The sequence below is a fragment of the Macaca mulatta genome, chromosome 15 (assembly GCF_049350105.2).
Source record: "Macaca mulatta isolate MMU2019108-1 chromosome 15, T2T-MMU8v2.0, whole genome shotgun sequence".
Lineage (NCBI taxonomy): Eukaryota > Metazoa > Chordata > Mammalia > Primates > Cercopithecidae > Macaca > Macaca mulatta.
In genome coordinates this window covers 81,715,873-81,736,267 of record NC_133420.1, presented here as the reverse complement: position 1 = coordinate 81,736,267, position 20,395 = coordinate 81,715,873, and the positions used below count along the sequence as shown (strand labels likewise).

At 34.4% G+C, this 20,395-nt stretch overlaps 1 protein-coding gene and 1 pseudogene across 8 annotated transcripts in view; one reads left to right on the top strand and one right to left on the bottom strand.

Annotated features, from left to right (window-relative positions):
* The window catches only part of CNTLN (centlein), a 367,082-nt gene that overhangs the window by 287,942 nt on the left and 58,745 nt on the right, over positions 1-20,395 (top strand). The window lies entirely within an intron of this gene.
* Positions 15,864-17,235, bottom strand: LOC106993742 (sorting and assembly machinery component 50 homolog pseudogene; annotated as a pseudogene).

Genomic DNA, 20,395 nt, shown 5'->3' with positions numbered 1-20,395 from the left:
AATTACCTATCTTTTAAATCATACTATTTGAAAACTCTCTAGTATTCTGTCACACCCTTTATTTACCCATTTTATAATTATTGATACATAATAGTTGTTCATATTTATAGGGTACATGTGATATTTTCTTACATGCATACAATGTGAATTGTATGCATTGTGTGGGTAATTGTAATATCCATTATCTCAAAAATTTATTTCTTTGTGTTGAGAATATTCCAGATCTTCTCTTATAGCTATTTTGAAGCATACAATAAATTATTGCTAACTGTAGTTGCCCTACTATACTATTGAACACTAGAACTTATTCCTTCTACCTAACTGTATTTTTGTACACATTAACCAACTTCTCTTCACCCCGACTCCTGCCACCCTTTGTAGCCTCTGGTAACCACCATTGTACTTACTACCTTCATGTGATCAATTTTATTTAGCACCTGCATGTGAGTGAGAATGTGTGATATTTGTATTTCTGTGCCTGGCTTATTTTATTTATCATAATGTCCTTCAGTTACTCCCATCTTGCTGGAAATGACAGGATTTTATTGCCTTTTCATGGCTAAATAGTATTCCATTGTGTATATATATCACATTTTCTTTATCCATTCATCTGTTGTTGGATAAATAGATTGATTCCGTATCTTGACTGTTATGAATAATGTTGCAGTAAACATGGGAAAAGAGATATTTCTTTGACATACTAATATCATTTTCTTTAGCTGTATACCCAGTAATGGGATTCTTGGATCATATGGTAGTTCTGTTTCTAGTTTTTTTGCAGAAACTCCATACTGTTTTCCATAGTGGCTGTACTAATTTGCATTCCTATCAATAGTGTGTGAAAATTCCCTTTTCTCTACTTCCTCACCAGCATCTGTTAATTTTTGTCTTTTTGATAATAGCCATTTTGACTGGAGTGAGATGGTACCTCATTGTGGTTTTGATTTGCATATCACTGATGATTAATGACATTGAGCATTTTTTCTTATACCTTTTGGCCATTTATGTCTTTTTTTAAGAGAAATGTCTGTTCAAATCTTTTGTCCATTTTTAATTGGATTTTTTTTTTTGCTGTTGTTTTGAGTTCTTTGTATATTATTGTTATTAATCCCTTTACAGACAACTTTGCAAGTTTTTTTTCTCATTATTTAGGTTGTCTCTGTTGATTGTTTCCATTGCTGTGCAGAAGCATTTTGGCTTGATATAATCCCATTTGTCTATTTTTGCTTTTGTTACCTGTGCTTTTGAGATCTTACTCACAAAATATTGGCCCAAACCAATGCCTTGAAGTGTTTTTTCTCAATGTTTCTTCCTAATAGTTTCACAGTTGTGGGCTTCGTATTAAAGTCTTTAATCCATTTTGATTTATTTACCCATTCCTGAGACTTCAGTGAGCTATTAATTAACAGTCCTAGGAACATTGTTTAATGTGTAGAAGATTAAGATCTGTACCCAGCTATATCACTTACTAGGTGTAACACCTGAAGGAAGCAACATGTTTTCTAAGTGATTAATTCCTTATCTGTAAAAAGATAAGAGATCAAACAAATGTATTTCATAGGAAAACTAGGAAGCATCTTATTGAAGCACTTCTCTGCATGCTTAGGGATACTGATAACTCTTCTGCAAAAGTATTCCTCTACATTCTGTGTAAATAGTAGAATTGCTGCCTTTTTGTTTTCCATATTAAATCATTAGTTTTAAGGTAAATTTATTTTCATCCTTATGATGATCTTTTATCAATGTGAGAGACCCAGTACTTTGAAACATGAATGAAATGAAGTAAATCCAAACCTGGAGAAATTGGGGGAAATAGCAGACCACTAAAGACAAAAAGTAAAATTTATCAAGGCACCAAAAAAACAAAAAACAAAAAACCTTCAATGGAATGAATGAATGACAGCTTAAATTATCAGCCAACATGCTAAAAAATATTTGTAATGCACAAGAAATTACAAGTGGCCTGATATTTGAAAACCATAGAGAGTGTTTAGAAGTGAAATCATACAATAAGTAAAATTAAAAGTTCACTGACTATAATTACATACAGGGAGAGAGCTTCAGAATTAGTTAACTGGATGAGGGAATTACTTGACTAGATGATAGATAGAATAATTTATTCAGAATATGGCATAGAGACAAATGAAAAACACAGAAGATATATGAGTTATGAAGGTAAAAAGAGGGTCTATCATTAATTAGGACTCCTGAAGGATAGGAGATTAAATGGTGAAAATTGTTTTTTCAAGAGATGTTAGAATGGCAACTGACTTCTCAAAAGCAATAGTAGAAACTGTAAGACAGTGGAATAGATCTTCAGTGTGTGCTGAAATAAAATGCATCAGTATAAATTCTATTCTCTGTTAAAATATTTCTTAAGATGAGGATCTGCCCAAGTGTGGTGGCTCATGCCTGTAATCTCAGCACTTTGGGAGGCCGAGGTGGGCAGATCACCTGAGGTCATGAGTTTGAGACCAGCCTGGCCAACATAGTGAAACCCTGTGTCTACTAAAAATACAAACAATTAGCTGGGCATGATGGCGTGTGCCTGTAATCCTAGTTACTCAGGAGGCTGAGGCAGGAGAATCGCTTGAGCCCGGGAGGCAGAGGTTGCAGTGAGTGAGCTGAGATCAGGCCACTGCGCTGCAGCTTGGGTGACAGAGCAAGACTCTGTCTCCAAAAAAAGAAAAAAAAAGATTAGGATCAGAAAAAAAATGTCTAACCTCCAAATCTAACATTATTCTCCACTAAATTCCTCTTTAAAGGAAACTCTTTGATTAGAGTAAAAGTGATCTGAGATATAATAAAATTAAAGAGTAAAAAAAGTGATAAATAGCTTGACTTATAACTGTCTTTAAGGTTAAGCTTTAAGTATGATGCTTACTGTACATTTTGATAGATAACATATCAAGTTAAGAAAGTTTTCTTTTATTTTTAGCTTTCTTTTTTTTTGAGATGGAGTCTCGCTGCTCTGTTTTCCAAGCTGGAGTGCAATGGCACAATCTTGGCTCACTGCAACCTCTGCCTCCCAGGTTCAAGCGATTCTCCTGCCTCAGCCCCCTGAGTAGCTGGGATTACAGGCACCTGCCACCATGTCTGGCTAATTTTTGTATTTTTTAGTAGAGACAGGGGTTCACCATGTTGGCCAGGCTGGTCTCGAACTCCTGACCTCATGTGATCCACCCACCTCAGCCTCCCAAAGTGCTGGGATTACAGGCGTGAGCCATCATGCCCAGCCCTATTTTTAGCTTTCTAAAAGTTTGCGGTGGTTTTGTTTGTTTCTTTTTTTTGTTTTTTTTGTTGTTGTTGTTGAGACAGGGTCTTGCTCTGTTGCCCAGGCTAGAGTGCAGTGACGTGATCATGGCTCACTGTAACCTCAAACTGCTGAGTGTGTGTCACCATGCCCAACTATTTAAAAAAATGTTTTGTAGAGATGGGATCTCGCTTTGTTGCTCAGGCTTGTCTTGAACACATGACCTCAAGCAGTCCTCTCACCTTGGCCTCCCAAAGTTCTGGGGTTATAGGCATGAACTACCATGCCCAGCCAGTAAGAGTTTTTAATTAAGAAAAATTGTTTAGTTAAATAACTTTTTGAAATTTATGGAGATGATAATAAGAGTTTTCCCCCAATTTACTCTGTTGATATAGTGAATTACATTAATAGGTTTCCTTATGCTGATCTATTCTTATATTCTGGAGGTAAACTCTACTTAATGATTCTGTTCTCTTATTAGATTATCTAACTGCACGATCTGTAGTGATATTCCCTGTTTCATTTCTGGTAAGAGGATTTGTGTCTTCTCTCTTTTTATTTTTCTTACTCTTGCTAGAGACAACAATTTTATTGATTTTTCAAGAGCCAGCTTTTTGTTTCATTGATTTGCTTTGTTTTTCTGTTGTCAGTTTTATTTATTTCTTGTTTTATCTTTATTAGTTCCTTTTTTTTTTGCTTGCTTTGGGTTTATTTTGCTCTTTTTCTAACTGCTTGCTATAAGATCTTAGAATTCTCTTTTCTGATATAACTGTTTAGTGCTATAAATTTCCCTTCTATCACTGCTTTAGCTGCATCCCGTATTCTTTTGATATACTATATTTTATATTTCATTACATTATTGCTTTTTAAATTTTCTCTGAATCTGCCTCTTTGATGTGTGTATTATTTAAAAATATATTGTTTAATTTATGAGTGTTTACAGATTTTCCTATTCCTTTTTTGTTATCAAATTTTTGTTTTATTCCATTATGACCAGAGGCTAGTCTATGTATATTTCCAAATTTGTTGAGGTTGGTTTTATGGTCTAGATATGGTCTATCTTGTTGAATATTTCATGGGAACTTGAACAAAATTACGATTTCAGCTGCTGTTGAATAGAGTGTTCTATAGTATTTGCTAACAATTAAGTATTTTTAATTAAGGTATGTATTTTTTTAAGTATAGTGATATAGCACACTTAATAGATTGTCTATGAAGTCTCTCTTCATTCCTGAAGGATATAGAATTTGCAGACAACAGTTCTTTAACCAAAAAAAAAAAAAGTTGTTGTGTTGTTTTGAAAAACAATTGTGCCACTTTTCTTTTGGCCTCCATAGTTTCAGTTAAGAAATCTACTGTCATTCAAATTAGCATATCCCTATAAGTAATGCATTATTTCTGTCTGGCTACTTTCAATATTTTTTTGTCTTTAGTTATTAAAAGTTGACTTTTAAAAGTAGTCCATTACTTAAATTTTGATTTCTCCAAAAACAAGTTATTAAGAATGTATTCTATATTGCAGAGATAATATTTTTTCTTCCTGACTGATGAGACTGGAGAAACTGTCTGAATAATTAATTACTCTGGGCTTATTTCTGCCCCACTTTGCCTCAGTTCTGGAGCTTAGTGCCTAGAGTTCTACCAGGAATAATCAGTGGGGTTTTTTTTTTTTTTTTTTTTTTTTGGTTGTTGTTTGTTTCTAAGAGATATTTTTGGAAAGAGAGGCACTCATTCTGGTCTTATCTGCTTTATAGTTTCTACAAAGCCCTTACTGTTCCAATAATGCTTTCTGGACTTGTGTTATTTTTATGAATTTGTTTTTATACTGCATTTGCATTCCAGTGGTATAACTACGCCTCCAAAAGTGGTACCTTTTAAACTTTTAAGATAATGCACTGTCACAATGGCTGTTAAGACTATGATTAAAAGATGGTAGGAGGAGCATTTTGAAATATGAAGTGGAATTCGACCTTAGACTATGAAGGGTAGTGAGAGTACTTAAAGGGTGGCTCTTTTTTTTCTTTCTTTCTTTGAGACAGAGTTACACTCTCGTTGCCCAGGTTGGAGTGCAATGGCACGATCTCAGCTCACTGCAACCTCTGCCCAGCCCGGATTCAAGGGATTCCCCTGCCTCAGCCTCCTGAGTAACTGTGATTACAGGTGCATGCCAACACGTCCGGCTCATTTTTGTCTTTTTAGTAGAGACAGGATTTCACCACATTGGCCAGGCTGGTCTCAAACTCCTGACCTCAGGTGATCCACCTGTCTTGGCCTCCCAAAGTGCTAGGATTACAGGTGTGAGCCACTGCGCCTGGCCAGGGTAGCTCCTTTTTTGTGGGCACACTTCCCATCTGACCTGTCAAGGTAACAAATTCCCTAGCCCTCGTCCACCCATCTGGTATTTCCATATCTTTATATTAGAATGTGGCTGTGCCTCTAGGCTAGGGGATACAAGAAAAACAAATAAATATATTTCCTTATTCTTATCCAAGTAGTGGTCTAGCCTCCTTTTGTGATATTTATTTACCTTTTACATTATAAACAACTTAAAAGCAAGAATATGCTTTACCTAATTTTGTATGTTTTCTATAGTGCCCACGCCATAATTTGATAAATATTACATATTTTCTCAATATTCATAAAAAATGTTATAAACATATACTGCTGTTTAGTTTATGATTAAACATCATTGTCTTTTCTGATTTCTTGATGAATTATTGATTCCCCTACCATCTGAGTCAGATCCAGCTAAATTCTGCAATAGCACATTTTGCCTCAGAAACTTTTTTGGCAATAGCAATCTTAAAGCAGTTTCCTTTTTAGAATTTGAGTTTTCAAGTTTTCTTCATATGTTGTCCAATTACATTAACCAAATAATCTTAAATTAGTTTAATCAAGCCTCAAGTAAAAGACTTTTGCCAAGTGTCAGAATTTGGAATAAAAACAACAGAGCACAGCCCATTCAACAAATGCCTTGAGTTTTCTAGTTGATGTAGCATATAAACATTGAGTATGAAAACTACTAAATCTGAAGAGACATTTAGCAAACTCTTTAATATGAAAAGGGCCTTATTTCATGGATCTTCATTTTAAAAATTTATGTATTTGGAGTTATGTGATTGTTATTGTATCCAAACTTGTATTTGTCCTTGGTTTATATTTCTTTACAGAATTCTTATTTGAAAGATTAAAGATATTACACTGTACTGGGGCCATTTTTTTCCTGTCAAGAATTGCAGAATTTTAAATAGCCTCATTTCCATTTTTGTGATCTGTGTTCACACTTCTAGTAATAATGAAGTAGAAAACTACTTTTTTTGTACCTTATTGCTAATCTCCAGAGTTTTCTTTTACCTTACCCCAATAGGTTTGTGTAGTACACATTCCTTGTAGGGTATTCAGTTTATATACGTCAGATTCTCTAGGGCCATGGCTTTTGCCAGATGAAGCACTTTTGATTTTGAGGCTGATGAAACACAGTGCTGTTATTGATCTGTGCATGACATAGCCTGTCTCTCTCCTAGCAGAGTGTAGCAACATTTATCCAGGAATTTGCAAAATGTCACTTGGATCATGTTCGCAAGGTAAACTGTGCAAAACCCAGGATCAGAGCTGAGAATCCATGTGGAATTGGACGTGACTGTCTTATTCCTATGTCCTGTCTTCTATTCTAGATGAAGCAAGTGGTATTTGTTAACAGAATGTCTGTGTCCTATATTAGACTTTGTAGGAAACTATTATTACCACTTAGAACACTGTGTACTATAAAATTGTACTTCTTATACTCTTTTCAGATTCATTTCTTATTTTACTGAAGAAAATATTAATATGAGAATATGTGACCTGAATAGCATCAGTTAGAAATTTCTTTTCTGTTTAAAATAAAGCAGTGTTATAATATATAGCATAATTTTATATTTCTAGTAGTGTCCTCATTTTTTACATCAACATACTTTCAGGTAGGTATGTCTCATCAGTATCAATATTTCAGGAAGTGAAAAATTATAGCATATTTATCACTATTTAATTGATATAATATTTAATTATGCATATATTTTAGAGTTTGGTTTTAAATGACTAGAATATTGATATGCACATGGATAGGTATGTTTGTTACAATTCAATTTAGTTTAATGTACCTAACACATGTAAAGTGCTATAATAATGGGATATTCAACAATGAATTAAATATGATCCTTGTCCCCTGTAATAACAGAGTTGAACATGTGTATAATAACAAAAGGAAATTGTGAGGTATAGAGATACATATGTATATGTGTGCATGTGTATGTATACCATGGATGTTTAAATGCATATGGAGAGAGAGAGTCATTCATTGTTGTCATTCTTGATTAAGGCTTTTGAAGGAGTGGTATTTGGACTTAACCTTAAGGTTTGGTATAATTTTGGAAGTTGTGTGCATTGAGCAAAGTCATTAGAAGAAAAGAAAGCTTGAAAAGACGTCTAACTGACATAGCAGTTTGTTGAGAATAGTGAATAATCTGGTTTGCCTGTGGTTCTCAGCCCTGACCACTTATTATCCTCACCTGGGGAACTTTGAAAACTAGTTGTACCAAGACCTCACCCTACACCAATTAAATTTGAATATCTAAGAGTTAGGCCCTGTACCTTGGTCTTTTTTTAAAGTTCTCAGGTGATTGTGACGTAGAATAAGGACTGAGACCAAGGCTGGAGAGACTAGAGATTGAATGCAAGCAGCTAGATAAATTATTGTTTAAATATCAAGGAATGATTAGGAAGAGATCTACACAATATTAATAGAAATAGGAAGTTTTTTAAAAAACAAGAGACTTTGCAGTGTTATAACACAAAAAGTTTGATGACTAACTGCATATGGGAAGGTAAAGAAAAAAGAGGTATTTAAGATATTTTTCAGGTTTTTAACAAAGGGAGTAGAAAGTTGATGATAGAAGAATTATATTTGTGACAATGTAATATACTAAATATTGTGGTGAGAAAATACCAAGAAAGTTGAATAAAATATTAAAAAGAGCCTCACAAATGCATACTAGAACTTGCAAAAAAAAAAAAAAGAAAGAAACTAAATCCTTAGGATCTAAAATCAACAACAGCTTATCGTTTGTAGCCAAGTGGTAATTTGTTAGTGAACTGGAAATATCACGTATGTAGCAGGATATGAGTTTAAAATTTATGGGATAGGCCTGGCCTAGACATACAAATTTTGCAGCCATGAGTATGTAGATGGCATTTAACAATGAAGGTGAATGAAATCACCAAGGGTGTGGAGATAGGTAGAAAAGAGATAAGGTCCAAGATCTGAGCTCTAGGCCCTCCAGTATTTAGAAGTTGGACAGATGAGAAACAACCAGAAAGGAGAGCCAGTGAAAGGGAAAAGCAAGAGAAAGGAGTATCTTAGAGGCCAAATGATTAAAGTATATCAAGAAGGGAATGATATACTTTATCATTCTCTATGCCAACTGCTGCTTATTAGAATGAGTTCATGGGAGGAATTGAGGAATGGGAACAGAAAGAGAGGAATTGGAGGATATAATTAAATATGCATACATTTTAGAGTTATTTTGAGGAGCTTTGCTGGAAAAGTGAGCAGAGCGCCTCTAAAATATAAACACATAATAACTTAGGCTCAAAATAAATAATTCATTTATTCATAATATCAGTACTGTTAAGTAATGCTGATAAAAAGTCATTAAAGATATATATTAACAGGGCAGTAAAAAGTCTTTCTCTAAGTATTTATCAAAAATGTTTACATAATTAGGCCACAAAACAACATTCCACAAATTTCAAAGGATTTGTATCATATGAATAATATTGTCTAACAGAAGTGAAGTAGAACATACTTTAAAAAGTTAACTTAAAAATATCTGATGTGAATTTATAGAGGCATTTCTAAAAACTAATGGGTCAAAGAAGAAAACAAAATGAAAATGAAAAATACTTCAGATTGAATGACAATAAAATAACACATATTGAAACATTTAGAATGTGGCTAAGGTGGTACTCAGATGGAAATTTATGTCCTTAAATACTTGTAGTAAGACTAGAAGTCTAAAAATCACAGAGCTAAACATTTTATTTAAGAATGAGAAATTGAATAAACCCAGTGTTGTGGACTAAATGTTCCCCCATAATTCATAACCCCCAATGTGATCATTTCAAAAGTGGAGCCTTTGAGAATTAATTAGGGTTACATTGGTTCTTGAGGGTGGGGCCCCCATGATGGGATTAATGCCTTTATAAAAAGAAGAAGAGGCCGGGTGCGGTGGCTCACGCCTGTAATCCCAGCACTTTGCGAGGCTGAGACGGGCAGATCATGAGGTCAGGAGATTGAGACCATCCTGGCTAATGCGGTGAAACCCCATCTCTACTAAAAAATACAAAAAATTAGCCGGGCGTGGTGGCGGGCGCCTGTAGTCCCAGCTACTCGGGAGGCTGAGGCAGGAGAATGGCCTGACCCTGGGAGGCGGAGCTTGCAGTGAGCTGAGATCGTGCCACTGCACTCCAGCCTGGGTGACAGAGCCAGACTCCGTCTCAAAAAAAAAAAAAAAAAAAAAAAAAGGAAGAAACAGTAGATCTCTCTGCTCTCTGCCATGTGCAGATAGATGAGAACATGGCCATCTGCCAACTTGGAAGAAAATGGCCTCACCAGACACCAGCTCTACCCACAACTTGATCTTGGACTTCCCAGCATCCAGATCATGATAAAGAAATGTTTGTTATTTAAGCCACCCAGTCTGTGATAATTTATTATAGCAGCCCAAACTAAGACACCCAAAGAAAATAGAAAGAAATATTAAAATAAGGGCAGAGTTGATACTGTAGAAAGTAAAAATGCAGCGGACATGATCAACAAATCCAAAAGCTGGATCACTGAGACTAGTAAGTTGACAAACATTAACAAGTGTTAATAAGGATATAGAGAAATTGTAACCTTCATACAATGCTATGGGAATGTAAAATGGCACAGGCATTTTGGGAAATGGTTTGACAGATCCTTGCAAAGTGAAACATAGAGTTACCAAATAACCTTGTACATTCATTTATAGAAGCACTATTCATAGTAGCCCAGAAGGGGAAACAGCCTATGGGTCCATCAACTTATAAATGGAGAAAAAACTGGGGTGTATCCATACAGTGGATTATCATTCATTAATAAAAGGGAATAAAATGCTAACATATGTTACAGTATGGATGAACCTTGAAAGCATATTGCCAAGTGGGAGAAGCTAATAATAAAAGACCATATATAATATGATTCTATTTATGTAAAATGTCCAGAAAAGGCAAAATCCATAGACAGAAAGTGGATTCAGTGGTTGACTAGAGCCGGGGATGGGAAAGGAGTTTCTGTAAATGGGCATGAGTTTCTTTAGAAGTACTCTACAGTTAGTCTGTTGTGGTAATTGCACAACTTAAACGTGCTTAAGAAATAAAGAAGTGTATACCTTAAAAAGATAAAACATGCCAACCAAAAATATTATGTCTGGCAAAACTGTCTTCAAAAATGAAAGTGAAAGAGACTTTCCCAAACAAAAGTAGAGGCACTTCATCACCGCTAGACCTTTCTTAGAAGAAATACTAAATGAGTTATTCAAGTTGAAACAAAAAGATGCTAAATAGCAATACTTAAAAGCATGTGAAAGTATAAAGGTCACTGGTAAGGGTAAATAGTGGTGTGTAATCACTTTTTATTCTGATGTAGAAATTACAATAAAAGGTATTAAAAACATAACTAAAAATATGATAATGAATACATAATATAAAAAGATGTAATTTGTTTCACCAAATTATATGTGAAGGGAGAAGTAAAAGTATGAATATTTTGTATGTGATTGAAGTTACATTGTTATCAGCTTAAAAGATTGTTATAAACAATATATGTTATGTAAGCTCCATGGTGATCACAAAGAAAATACCTATAGAAGATACACAAAGAAAGTGAGTAAGGAATCAAAGCATGTCACTACAAAAAAAACAAAAAACAAAAAAAAAAAACAGCAATGAAATACAATGGAAGATAGCAACAGAGGAAAAGAGAGACAAAAGAGCTATAAGACAGAAAACAGCAAAGTGGCAATAGGAAATTTTTTCACCATCCGTAATTAAATATAAATGGATTACATTCCCCAGTCAAGAGATGGAGAGTTGCCAAATGGATTACAAAAACAGAATCCAACTATATCCTATCTCCATGAGATTCACTGTAGTTTTAATGACACAGGCTTATAGTGAAGGGATGGAAAACTATATTCCATACAAAGGGAAAGCAAAGGAGAGAAGGGGTGACTATACCAATATCAGATATTAAATCAGAAACTATTAGAAGAGATAGACATTCACCTGAAAGAAGGGCCTATTCACCTAGAAGATAAAACAGTTACAAATATTTATGCACCAAACCTCAGAACTCCTGTATGTATCGTAAGCAAATTTTGACAGAGCTGAAGGGAGAAATAGGCAGCAACACAATAATAGGAGACATAAGCACTCCACTTTCAACAATTGATAGAACAAGATTAATAGGTAATCAGAGAACTTGAACAAAACTGTGGACCAATTGAACCTAACGGATGTGTGGAGAATACTCTACCCAACAACAGCAGAATATATATTATTCACAAGTGCACATGAAACATTTTCCAGGATAGACTACATGTTAGGCCAAAAACCTTAAATTTAAGAAGGTTGAAATAATACAAAGTATCTTTTCTGATCATAATGGTATAAAACTAAAGATCAGTAGCAGAAGGACAACTGTAAAATCCACAAATGTGTAGAAATTAACCAAAACATTCTTTTTTTTTTTTTTGAGATGGAGTCTCGCTCTGTCACCTAGGCTGGAGTGCAGTGGCATGATCTCAGCTCACTGCAACCTCCACCTCCTGGGTTCAAGTGATTCTCCTGCCTCAGCCTCCTGAGTAGCTGGGATTACAGGCACGAGCCACCATGCCTGGCTAATTTTTTGTATTTTTGTAGAGACGAGGTTTCGCCGTGTTGGCCAGGCTGGTCTCAAACTCTTGACCTCAAGTGATTCACTCGTCTTGGCCTTTTAAAGTGCTAGGATTACAGGCATAAGCCACCACGCCCAGCTACACCAAACAGTCTTAAACAACCAATGGGTTAAAGATGTCACAAAGAAAATTAAAAAATACCTTGAGACAAATGAAAATGAAAACATACCTGAATTTATGGGCTGTAAGCATAAGCAGCTGTAAGAGGGAAGTTTATGTACTGTACACTTGAAAATTGGTTAAGAAAGTAGATCTCGTATGTTTTATACCACAATAAAAAAGGTAAAAAAATTTTTTGATAAAATTAAATATCTGTTCATGATAAAAATTATCTTAGCAAACTAGGACTAGCAGGGAACTTTTTTATTCTGTTAAAAGATGTTTACCAGAAACCTGAAACAGTTGTTAAAAGGTGTGTACCAAAAATCTGAACTAGCCATCATACTTAATGATAGAAGTTAGATGCATTCTTTTTGAAATCAGGAAGAATACTTCTATGCCTGCTATCATTGTTTGTCTTTGCTGTTGTACTTGAGTACCTAACTAGCACATTAATATAAGTGACAGCAGTGAAAGTTAAATCTATTAGAAATGAAGAAACAAAACCATCATTAGTTCCCATATGTTATGCTTGTCTCCACAGAATCTCAAGACAAATTACTATGATTAATAAGAGATTTCAGCAAGATTGCTGGATCAATAATATACTGAGATATTAGGACTCATATTCACCAGCAATCAACAGAATATGCAATTTAACAGAAAAATGTGTTTAAATAATAGCAGGTATCTAGGAAGGGAAGTCGTATTACAATTTCAGAGATTGTTAAAATGTGAAATAGTGTTTTTAAATTGCTATATGTTTGGGGAGTCCATATGTATCTATATTCTAAAAGTACAAAGAAAGGTAAGGGAAAAATAAACAACAAAGTTATTCAGGATGGTGATTATTTCTGGTGGGTCAGGAGAGATGTTCATAGCTTCAACTGTATTGGTAATATATTCTTTGTTGACTGGTTAATACAAAGGCATTCATTGTATTTTTCTTTATATTGAAATATTTCATTAAAAATGAAGAAGGAAATCTAGTGAAGTCATTGGTCAGAGAAAGAATGCTGGAGGTGGAACAAATCTTTGCAGCAAGATCTTAAGTTCGGGGGAGTTAACTGCTATATGGGCAAAGAGGAGTCAGAGAAGGAAAACCAAAAGAACTGTACAGAGAACGTGGAGGAAAAATTGAGTACTTTAATAAAGAAACAAGGGAGAGAAAGTTTTTAACAAGAAAAAGAGAGGCTTTGGTCAACAGTGTCAGATCCCATAGAGGAACTGATAGTAGAAAACTGAGAAGAGACTGTTGGACTTTACTAAGAAGACTGTATTAACAAGACTATCTTGATAGCAAGTGATAGAAACAGATTTCAAACTAACATAAGAAAAAAACACAAAATCCACAAAATCAAAGGATGAACTGTAGATTATAGACTTGGTAAAGGTACAGAAAATTGGAAACAGACACCCTAATGTTTTTAATGCTTCTATCTCACATCTCTTCATTCCAGACCAGACCAGCTTTCTCCATGCAGCTTTGGCTGTGTGTATTGGCCATGTGGTAAACCTACATTCTTATAGCTTTGCCTCAGAGAAGAAAAGAACTACTCATTCTCATCTTCTACTCTTCCTCTAATTTACAAGATAGTTAAATTTGCAGAACCACAGGAATATAAATACTTTGTCTGTATGTCATTTTGAGTTAGGATTTAGATTTATTTCATTATTTGTTAATTTTCACCTACATGAATAATTGACCGGAATTTCAGAGTCATGCAGGATACAGAGTAGTTTCTATTGGTCAGGACTGATTTATACATTGCAGTACTTAGGTATTCTTTGCTGTCACCCACTTCAGTTGCCAATCATTGTGGCACTCAAAAGTGCCCCAACAAATTTCCAAAATACACATCGGGATAGTATGTACTATTTGAGAACTACTGATTTAGAAGAAAAGCAGATCAACTGGGTTGATTAGTAAAAATGAAAGAACACCCAGACTTAACCTCTTACTAAAGATCTACATGAATCATTGTCCTTGATGTAGCATAACTGCCTGAGAGTCAGGTATTTATTTGACTTTATTTATTGAGTGACCTACTTTGTTAGGTCAAGCCTTTTTACTTGAAAGAATATGATCAACAGAAAACAATCCTGAATAGAAAATGAAGGGAAGGATGATAGTAGAAGTTCCTATGTGGAATTTTGTGTGTTGGAAAAAATAGCTTTTCAGTGAAATCTGTGAGAAATACCTTAATTAATATAGTATAGGTCAAAGCTTTGCAAATGTCTTTTTTCTATATAAAAGAAATTTCTACTCTATACTATGAAAGACTTTTTTTGGTAATTTTTACATATGTTAGTCCTTAGTTTTTAAAATCCCATTTTAAATGGTATCAGTAACTTTTTATTTCATCAAATCCAAAGATTTTTAAAAGTCCTTTCTGAAAATGTCCATTTTTCACTCTCTTGAATCTTATGAAATTTATACAGGGAATAGAAAAAAACATTATTACTTCTCTTGAGAATTTTTGCAGGGTATATTTATAAATGATCAACATCATATGAATACTTAGTACTGCTGCTGTTAAATTTGTAATGAGTTGCAGGGTTTTGAAATTCCTTGACTGGCTTTCATCCAAGTACTTTATTTTCAAGGCTTAGATACAGTACAACCAATGAGAGACATACAGTTAACTATTGACCCTATCATGAAAATATTTCAGTTTTTAAGTATTAAGATGTTATTTATATTTAGGATATATTTAAGAAACATATATCTTTCACTAGCTTGAATATATGAATTTGGAGCTGCAAATGATGATCTTTTTAGCCTTTGACTCTATAACCCCCAAAGTTGGTAATATTTAATTTAGATTAATGTGATAATGTAGTATTCCTAAGAACTGATTCAAATGTAATTTAAATAACATCTATATTCATGCTTTTCAGAGGCTTACTGAGAAATTCTTTATCTTATAAAAGATAAATTTCAGAAATATATCATGGTCTATTATAAATTTTTAGAAGTCAAAAATTATTCTAAGGAATATTGATGCTTCTCTTTTTGAAGCCTATGTAGGAATTAAGTATTATGAGCAATTTAATACTATACATGGATATTCATTTCCTCTGGCTAGTCCACAAAGGCCTTTTTGAGCAATAAAATACCCATAAAATAAGAAGTAATACTATTGTAATAGCACACCACGAGGACAGGAAAACAATCAAAGTATTGAAATCTGATTTTTAGGAAAACCAAGTTTAATCAGAGATGAATGAGCAATCTTCATGAGACTTCCGCAGATATTTGATAGTCTCTGTTTCTGATAACTCAATCATTATAACTGTACTTGAAAAGTTATGGCCTTTTTTCGTGCGTATGTCGTTAAAATTTGTGAATGGGGTATTTAACATAGACTGCAGTCAAAGAATCTCTCATCTGCATTTACTCTGAGAGAAACTGCAAGGTGGGTGACTCACTGCCGTCAGGGTCCCAGAGCTTCTCCCGCTGGGGTGTCAGCTGCAGGAACCTTACCAGTTCAAAACTAGATGCTATCACATATCCTGTTGCCTGTCTGCACTCCCACAGGAATTTAGTAATTAAGTTCCAACAGAGCCATCTTGCCAAGCCTTAAGACAATCCTGGTGCCATAAAACTGGCAGATGCATTCAGCCAGCTCACGAATACACTTTGGGGCCCTCCCCATAGTTGAGGTTGCAGAGGTTTCCTGTGTTGAGAAAAAGTGTTTGGAAAAGTTCTCCCAAACTGCATTGGCTTGGCTTTAAACGTGTTGGGGTATACAGATGCAGGCCACTGGCCTAGCGTGCTGCTTCACCTAGGTGGTCGCCTGCACTCTGCTGCGGTGCTGTGCATGCTGAATCCCTGGACACTTTTTGGTTCCCCAAGGTAAAACTAGCAGCAGGACTCACAGTTTATCACCATGGTTGCCAACATCCCACCTCAGAGAAATGCTGAAAAAACTGAATCAAATATGAGTGGTTTATTCAACTGAAGTTCAAAATCTTCTTTGATGAAGCTTACATCCCTTGCAGTGTAGCCTGTCAGTTCCTGGTTAACTTTCAGCAAAACACATTTTCTTGGTAAGATGAAAGAATTCTGAAAATCGATGACCATGGCATGTGAAAGAGATGATTTAAGTGAATGTCTGCCTTACTTTCAAACAGCAAATGATGCTGTTCTTAAGTGGCAGTCCAGGTCTCACCACGTGCTTTTTCAATTGATGATGTGGCTGGTCTTTCATATGGGAAGACTACTTGGCTGATCATCTTCTGTTCATCTCCCAAAGTGAGCGCCAAAGGAACTGTTCAGTAACTTTATGTAAGTTTACAGATAAATTTCTTTTGAAGTTTCTGGGCCATGGTTTGAAGAAACGCCATGGGAAGTTTCTTTTGTTCCATGGGAAAAATGGAAAGTCACCTTTTCTGCATAACTTAGGAGATTAGGGAGTTTGAGGCCAAGTACCATACTCCCTTCATTGTTTCCAACCATAGTGTTTTAACTGCCCATTAATCTCCTTAATTCAGTTACTTCAAAGCTAACATCTAACCCATTTGGTAATGCATTGTCACCTTGACATATATCACTCAAAAAATCCACTTGTCTAAAAAATTCCTGGATGAAGAAATTTTTCACGGGCTTCATGAGAGTTCCACATTACCTCAATGAGGTTTTTAGGCTTAAAAACATTTCCAGTTTTACAAATGGTGATAGTATCTTTATTTAGTCCATCCAAGCCCATCGAAATGGGGATGTTGAACAGCCAAATCTTTGTTTTTAAGAATTTCCTGTTTGGCTTCACTTTCACCTTCAGCAAATTCAGTTTCATTTTCTGATGCTGCAAAGCCAGATCCTTTTGGTGGAAGAGGCTCCAAACTCTGTGTGTACAGTGTCTTCATGCTTCCTTCTCCTGCTGCCACCTGAGAGAGCTCCCCAGGCCTGACCAATCCTCAGTTATGAGGGCAGAGGCTGCCGTTCTTTACTTAGATACAGATAATGCTGTTAACATCGCCCTGAAACATCAAGTATTATTTTTGTTGATCTGGCTTTTTTTTTTTTAATTGCTTCTCTGAGTAGACATTCACTTAAATCATCTCTTAAATTGGGGTGTATTCTTTTTTTCTTGCTGCCACTCAACTCCAGTACCAAAAAGTATTGACAAAGAGGGTGGAGGAAGAATATAATTAAAGAGGTAAATAGTATATAGGACATGTGAGGAATAGCTATTTCTATGTTGAATTAACTGAGTTTAAGCAGGAAAAGGAGAGTAAAAAAGAGGAGTTCAGAAAGACATTGCACAGTTTCTCCTTTAGGATATCAAATAGCACTACCATCGTCTTTCTTTCCTATTGAGGAAAGAAGTCAGAATGGGTATGCATTGCAACCTCATAGTCATTAGTAAGGATGTCATATGTAAGTCTAGTGTTTAGGAGGGCTACGATTGAACTCATAATATTACCATATAAACATTGAGAAATTATATTGGTAGTGATGATGATGAATTATTTTGGATATACTTTTGGTTCCCATTATCTGTTCCACTATTTAGTACCTGGTATTTAGTTTTCAAGAGAGCTTTTCTTCTCGTAACTTAAACAGAAGATTTGAAATAACAACAAACCAACAGTCAAACTCTTTTTTTCTGTGACTAGACAAATATTTATTTTTCCCATGAATACTTGAAAGTCAATTATATTAGTTAACTTTCTAAATTTCACATATAACATGTTTTTACTATCCATTATTTTCCCCATACTTGTGGGAACAGAAGTTTAAGTGATGTGGTCAACAAATTCAATTAAAATGCATTCGTTTAGTTATTCAGATTATTTTGAAAGAAACTACCTTGCTAATATCACATAGGTTAAAATTTGCTATAAAGGCATATAAAAAGTATTCATATAAATTAAAAGTACTTGTTAAACATTTTGAGTATTTTTGGTCTTTCAGAATTAAAAGTATTAGTAAACTGTTTTGAATAATTTGACACTTGAAATAATAGTGTTGATTTTCATTTTGAGAAATAATATTTAAACATAGTTACAAAATAATTATTTAATTGGACATTAGCTAGAACTTATGTTACAAAGTCTAAGGGCACTGAATTACTTTAACTCCTTGTAAATATTATTGAGAGTAGCATATCTCTTATCCATATGCGGATATCCATATTTCTCTGACAGAACCTAATTTGAACACATCAAGACAGATTGGCATTTTCAGACCCATAAAAAAACTGCTTTGTTAATTGCAAACCATATTTAGTATGACCTTATAACAAAGTAGCACTTTAAGTGTCATGCTTTGTCTTTAATGTGCACACTGGAGCTGGGTTCATCTGTACCAGACGACTACACTTCATGAAAAGAGTTTTTTTTCTTGATAGGCAATTAGCAGTAATTAGGAAGATTCACCTCAATAAGATGTCAACATGAGATTGTTTAAAAAAGTTGAATGTCAGTGACTTAAAAAAGGAAGTTCTTCTGACACCTGTGTATGGCATGTGAAACATGAAATGTTAATTTAACTTTTCTGCTTATTATTCATGCACAATATTATTTTGTCATTCAGACTCTGCATTGACAGAGTGTAAGGGTGTTAAAATAGTGTTGCTAGAATAAAAAGAGGATTAATCTACCATTGGCCAATTAGCCAAAAGGTACTTAATGGTCTCTAAAGGCTACTGAAGTCTAACTACTAGCAAAAGCATTGGTGAAAAGTCCTCTATATTACCTTCATTTGCTTGACATTTTGTGAAACACAGTGTAGCCCTTTCATAACTGCAGTTGTCAGAAAATAGTTTATAAATGAGTGATGTAGTAACTTAGTGGATTTTTCATAAGAAATTTTGTTACATAAATAATTACGTCTCAGCCTAAGATCTTTTTTTGGTTATTGGTTTTTATTTTTTAAGTCTTTCTCTTGGTGATCTCAAGTATCTTAACAAAAGAAAATTAATGTTTTAAATTTAAAAGTCTTGTTACTAAACTTGGAAGTTATTAATCTGAACTATTTACCTTTTTAAATAAGTCTTATATGGAAAATATTTGTTAGTGACATAGAAAATGATGGCATTGTCTTGATAACTCATACATTTTAATTGACTGTGAATTTAGTCCTATACCTGGACAACATACAGAATTTTATTTCTTTCCATTTTATCCCCTTTAAAAGTATAATATTCTCAATAAAAGAACATTGATTCTATTCACAGGAGGGAGAATATCATTAAAATTATGGTGACTTTCTAGGGCATTCTTGCCTATAGAATTTACATATATCCCATTCAATTAGAATTTTCTCTCCAGTCTCATTTATTTACATTCTGGTAACGTAATTTATGTTGTCATTTTTTAAAAACACAATAAGATTTTAAAATTGCTGCCTCTACTTAATTATGAATCGGAATAATCAGATTGTGAGAATGTAAATGAACTTATTTCTGTATTCAACATTAAATAGTCTTAAGTCAGTCCTAAGCATAATTTAAGATGAGATATTTTGGAGAAGTTATTGGAAACAGATCATTCTCGTTTAATGATTGCTTTTCCCTACTTGGATTGTCAAGCCTTTTGGCTTTCAAAAGGAGAAAGAAAACATGGAGAGTACATTATTGTTATAGATGGCAAGTAAGCCTCACTTTTCACTCTGGTTACTGATTCACCTTTTTCAATATTGAGCATCTCACCGTTACTCCAGCATGGACTGCAAAGTGTTCTTTGGCCACCAGCTATTTCCTGCATAGACCTCCCAGAAACTCTGATCCAGTGTCTCTGGCATTCCACCTCATGTTTGGCTGTATTTTCTAGAATTTTGTGTCTTTATGTTTCAGACTTTACTATCCCAACTATTTCCAAATTTTTTAAATGGTTCGTTACTTTAAATTTTTAATCCAGTGGTAAAAAACAAATGGGAAAGACTGAACTGTGTCTTTGAATGCTGTAGGATGGATATTGTCCAGAAAAAAACCGTAGGTCAGAATCATTTTCATTTTAGAAGTGAAGAGCTATACCCGATCCCATTCGTTTCCCTTGGAGCACTGCTTCTGAACTGATTGGA